The sequence below is a fragment of the Dreissena polymorpha genome, chromosome 11 (genome assembly GCF_020536995.1).
Source record: "Dreissena polymorpha isolate Duluth1 chromosome 11, UMN_Dpol_1.0, whole genome shotgun sequence".
In the NCBI taxonomy this organism is placed as follows: Eukaryota; Metazoa; Mollusca; class Bivalvia; order Myida; family Dreissenidae; genus Dreissena; species Dreissena polymorpha.
In genome coordinates this window covers 46,133,878-46,140,237 of record NC_068365.1, presented here as the reverse complement: position 1 = coordinate 46,140,237, position 6,360 = coordinate 46,133,878, and positions in this window count along the sequence as shown.

Sequence of the window (6,360 nt, the reverse complement as noted above, 5' to 3'; positions counted from 1 at the left end):
TTTTTATGATTGGTTGATTTGTAAACTCGAGCGCACGGGTTTTTTAAGATTGTTTCATACTTGTTTTATGTAAGCGTTGAACACACAGCGTTACAAAATTTGAATTTCCCAGTCCCACCCTCCCAAGTAAAAGTAGTTTTGCGTAAATCATTTTATAGAATAGGTCATTGTGAGATAAGAGAAATGATAATTTGTTATTGCTTACTAATTTGCTTTGTATATTTGTTTGTGTAGTGCTTTGCATTTATGAAAATGTCTGTTTATTTACATATTTAATATTTGTTTTCAGCTTGAATTGTTATTAACATATTGTATAATGTTTAATGCAAGGAATGCTTGAATATGCTTTGAATGTGTTTGCATGAATATTCTATGAATTATTACATGTGAATTATAATTGTCTTAAATGAAATTGTATGTATGATCCAAATTATCTATTTGATTTACATTACTTCTTGTTCGATTTGGTAATTCAATTATGATATTATTTGAATTAATTTCGCTGTGTTACAAGGCCAAATAAAATTTGACTATCATTGGAATTGTTATTTATTGTATTTATTACTATATATATAATTTATCAACACTTAAAACTTAAGGAAAGAAATTAAAAAAGCCAACCGATTTGCGCAGTGTTTTTGAAATACGGTATTACTAAAGTATATTTGCGTAAACGCAAATATACTAAAAAAACTACCTGCCCCTTGCGCGCTGCGCCGCTTGTCTGGCCTCTCTAGACGCCACAAGCCGTAGACCCGAACCCCACAACGGTTTCCCCAGCACGTTGAGCGTACTGGGTATTGCCGTCCTGCAAAACTTCCATTTTATTCATAGTGCCACTCCCTCGAAATCCTGGCCTGTATCTGTGCCCAAAGTCCGTCCCGCTCGTCCTCTTCGCTGCCACATCCGCTGCTCCCTTCCCTATTCCGGCGATGTAGTGAAACCACTATCCACCTACGCATGTTAACCTTTCCGCTTGGCGATCCTTCCACGTTCAGGGAGTCAGCCAGCAGGAAAGGACGTCCGGTTCGAAGGATGACGGTACTCGCTTGACTAACAGAGCCTCCCGCAAAAGTTCTCATATCCGACCCTCCTCATGTGATGTAGTGAAACCACTATCCACCTACGGACAATTACCATTCCGCTTGGCGATTCTTCGGAGTCTTCAAGAAAATCTTGGTTTAAACAATATTTATTATAATGAAAATTTAAGCATGACATGTGATTTACATTCGTACAATAATGGATAAGAAAACAAGTTACTGAAAACTCATATGAATTCTTCTCCATACAGGTTCTTAGAGTGTTTAAGAGATTAGGACATGTATCCAGTTAAGGCAATTGATGAAGCGTTTAAACATTGAAGTGTGAGCGAAGTGAAGATTTTTTTTAGATATATGAAAGATAGAGCCTGAAAAGATCCACAAACAAATCACGCGTATCCACCGTTTGTCTAGGGTCTGAACCACTTTCATATAAAACAGAGTTAACTTGGCTCAGCAGACCACTAAGACCACTAAGTGATGTGTCCAGATCCAGATCAACAGACGAGCCTCTTTGTTATTTCTTACTCGCCTGTTTTTTGACATTATATATTACATAACTATATATTACTCCAATGATTTGAACGAAAATATGTTCTTGAAAACGCTCGTTAACTACCTAAACACAATTTATTTTTTCAATTTTTACGAGAGCGCGAAACAAGCGTATTAATAAATAAGGACCCTCACTCGTTCAAGTTTGTTCTCGCAATCGTATTTGTGCCTGCGCTGGTGTGTGCCATTGTTTCGTTAATGTCTGATAACAGTCCACAGTTTAGGTTGAGCTATCTATGGCTTGAATTAATTATATTAACAAAAATAAAAAAATAACTTACTTAAAAGCACATGCTATATAAAAATATTTATTTACTGAGCGCTGTTGTATGACAACTTTACAAATTTAAAATAAAAGTTAATGATTTTCTTAGGTAAACGTGTTCATGCATCGCTTCATTGTATAGTGTATAATAATTAGTATATGTTTTTGTTTTTTACGAAATTCAAAGGGGATAAATATATTAAAATGATTATCGTTTTCGATACCTTAAAATTGTATACAAATTAAGTGTTATATTGTTTTTCAAGCGGGTTCACAAAATAACTTGCCCGTCTTATAAAATAACCGATTTCAAAGTATTCTTAAATTCCAACCACAGATCGCATTATTATTATTATTAGTAGTAGTAGTAGTTGTTGTTGTTGTAGTAGTATGGTTCAATGAAAATAAATAACGGTACATGACAAAATCGGAACACGTATGCGATTTTTAAAAATATAATAGAATCAAATTTCAATTATTTTAAAGAATGATTACTGCAATACAATGACCTGCTATGAAACCTTTGCAAAAATATTAACCACACATCCTACACCATGCATAAGGGATAAGTTATCGGCAAAACTGATTATGGGTTTTAGTTTAATATAATAAAGCAGTCTTTTCAAGTTACAACTCTAATCGCATCATGCCACAAAAGTGTTCATGAATTGATGGAATCTGACGACTCAACACTTGGTTTGGGACATTCTCCTCTTATGTTCCATTAAATATCAAAATATTGAGCCAATAAAAATGAAAGTTAATTGCTGTTGGTCAATATTTAAATTACAACTAGTCACAGATTAAGTTATAATGTAGTGATGAAACCACTAAAATAAATCAACTATTTAATAAAACCGGTACTTTGCTTTTTGTTGAAAACAATCATTTCAGCACTGACAAATACAAGTATGGTTTGTTTATGTTCCACAATTACAACGGTACAAAGTATGATAAAGTAAAGTACCTGTTAAGAAAAGGATTTTTATCATTTAAGAATTCAAAAGGGTATGGTTGACACAAGAAAAAGGTCTCTGTGTCATAAACTCAGTGATTTATTTTCTTATTAAAACGTGTAACGTGCAATGAAACTAAAGAAACCAGTAAGAATATCAAATACAATAATATCACAATTATCCGTATGTAACAAGTACATAATTAATATTGGCATCTTTGTCATAAACCAAAATGACAAAATTATTTCTGGCATTAACAAGCAAATTCGTTGAATTGATATCCCCCGCCAAATTAATTTTGATTATGGATGGGATCAAGTCCTTTGATATCCGATATTATCATAAAAATATTTTAGTGTAAGGTTATTGTTTGTATGCATTGCAAATCTCCTCATTGATATCTTTACACACATGCAGTTTCATGTAGAAATATTGTAGCGTGTCTGAGATATAGCCTTAAAAAGTACAAAAACAACAAAGGGCCATAACTCTTAGTTAAGAAAGTGAAGAGTTGTGATTCTTGTGCATGGCACTTCTTCCCACTAGTTTCTAGAAACCCATGTGTATCGTAGTTGAAATAAAGCCCTGAAAAGTTTCATCATACAAAAAAGAACAATAACTCATTTTGAAGAAATAGAATGGTTATGGTTCTTTATCATGGCACTGCTCCTTATTAATAACAATAAACCCATGAAGTTTTATGCTGAAGTATTGCATTGTATCTGAGATATAGCCCTAAAAAGAATATCATATTAAAAACAAAGGACAGTAACTCTTATTAAAGAAAGAGTAGGGTTATGGTTCATGTGCATGACACTTCTCCTAATTGAATTGAATCGCGCCAACGGAAAACCAGCCTTATTGACAATTTTTTTTATTTTTACTTTTTTGCATTTTCGGTATGTACGTTCTTTTCCGGTTTGAAATATGTAAATTTAACGTCATACTTTTCTTCCTAAAGCCTATAATTATTTCAATTTCCGTGAACTTATGTAACGCTGAGACGAACGTCATTACGACGTAATTTTGACGTCATGTCGTACGGAGTTTGTTTTTTCTAATTCACTACGGATATCTTTTATATTTGTAATGTCCGTAATCATTGATTGATAATTTCAATGTTTTTCTTTTTGATGCCTATGACGTTAATGTGTTACTGTTTGGTTATGCCATATATTGTGTTAATATTAATTTATGATTTTCTTCACAAAATTGAATACCGTTAACTATAAAAAAAATCAATTTAAATAATCGCCTACTCATTCAATCTTTGTGTGATACAGTCAAACGTGCAGAATACATCATATGTTTACCATTACTGGTTAAATGAAACACTTACGCAACAATACAAATGCCACATGCTGTCTAACACGGAAAGCCTTCGCGACCCCGAGCTGACAATATAGATCGCACGTTGTCTCGCAAGAAGTCGCGCCGTGCTGCAGATAATCCATCTGCAAGTATCGGCACTGGGCGGTCGGTGTTCGTGAAAAGCGAAAACATTCGTTCTTCCGCAAATAAAAGGAGGTTTCTTCACCGTCGCTACATGTCTTCACCATGACGGGTTACAGACGACATTCGGAAGTACAGACATTTCCTGTAGCGGAAGTACTCATTCTATTTGTGGCAATTTGTCCAAATGAAATAAGTGTAAATAAATATTTGCGTACAATTTTACTTCTTTTTTATTTAATAGATGCTACATATTGTATGCCAGGTAGCGCATTGAAGTGTTCATCTATGAAAGACTTCCAGTTACGCCAGCTCCACGCAGTCTAAACATTTCTTTCCTATTAAAATATGAACATGAATTAATTAGCAATACCAATTACCGCATTGGTTTTCGTGTTTTCACTGGCATTTAAAAAAAGAGCAAAATATGGGAATATTTGTTTACATTATTACTTAAATTTATAGGCTAACAATCAATTAATTAGAAATAATTAAACAACCTTGCGCGCGTCAGTGATGTGGTTCTCAATTGCGCTCAGTGCGTGTAACTTCTCTTCTTCTGTTACAGCGCCGACAATGTACTTGCGAAGTCACTCACACGTGACACAAACGTCCTCTCTCGGTTTGGCAATTTGAATGTGCGGAAGATGCTTTTGAAAAATGAGATTTTAAGGCGCCGTACACTTCGCTCTTCGCAAGCAGCAATATATTGCGCACGCAATTGCAGTTTTGTAGTGCTTGTGGAAAGGTAAACGAATGGAATGTTGTCGCTTCCCCTTGGTGTTGCTGGTTCAGTTTATCATGAACACGTCCGAAGAAATCGGTCTGCCATACCCAGCAGCAGAAATGGGGAAGCGACAACATTCCAGTCGTTTACCTTCCCGCAAGCACTACAAAACTGCAATTGCAGCATCAAACTCAACGAACCTGACATTGTGGATTAAGATGAAGACAAAGACAATAATATGCAGTATTCAATCATGCAGTGAATTGCAATGAAATCGAGACTCACATATGCGAAAACATTTTGAACAGATATTCCGCGTTATTAAAACACATGTTTCACAAATTTTTGTAAATATATAGGACATTGACAAATTAATTTTCTTATTATAAATGGGATAATCTATAACAAGTATTGCTGAACAACATATAAAATAATAAATGTTAATCATTTTTATTCAATAAAGCAAAATAGCATAGTTAATAATTCAACTATTTTTAAACTATTATCAGTTATTGAGTTACATGTAATTACAATCTGTTCCACTAAGATAACTGTCTCTAACGTCACCATTAAAATAAGGTCTCGAAATATGTCCCGTTGATGAAATCTTCGACACTTTTTTGGTCGCATCTTTTTGTCCTCTGCCAGTAGCATTCTTATCTTTATATCAAGTAGTTGCTTCTGAAACATTATTTTGCATAATCAATTACTGGTTCTTAATGGATGATTAAAACTGAAACTGAAACTTAATATATAATTTTGATTCTTATAGTACATTTTGATGAGTACATGATATACAATACGAAAAAGTCAGTATTTGTGAAATTTGTAGAGGTATATTTGCATATTGTAATCAGAATATATTTACCGGTATGCATACAAATACCACATTAATGCATCCTAATTTTCTATAACATATTTCTAGGACTTTTGTTTTCGCTGAATACTTTAAGTATTACTTAATAATAATATGAAAAATATTTCTTAATAATAATATGAAAACAATATGTTTATTAAAACATTATAAAAACGTAGTATTGTGTTATTATTGTAGACTATTTAAAAAATCCAAACGTTTTTTCATGTTTGTAATAAATATTAGTAATTTATGTTTTCGTACATTATCTATTACTAATCCAAGCGGTTAATTCATTAGTCATCATCTGCAATAAATTTTTATTTGATGTTCATTTTATTTGGATTTAATAAACATTGCCATTAATAAATGCATGTTTCTCTGCAAATAACTGTTGTTATTATTATTGATGAATTGATTTTTTGAATATGATATTTGAAAAATAATGTTCGATTGATTTTACATTTATATCTCCCGTTACTGTATCTCCACCTTCCCCTTGAAGT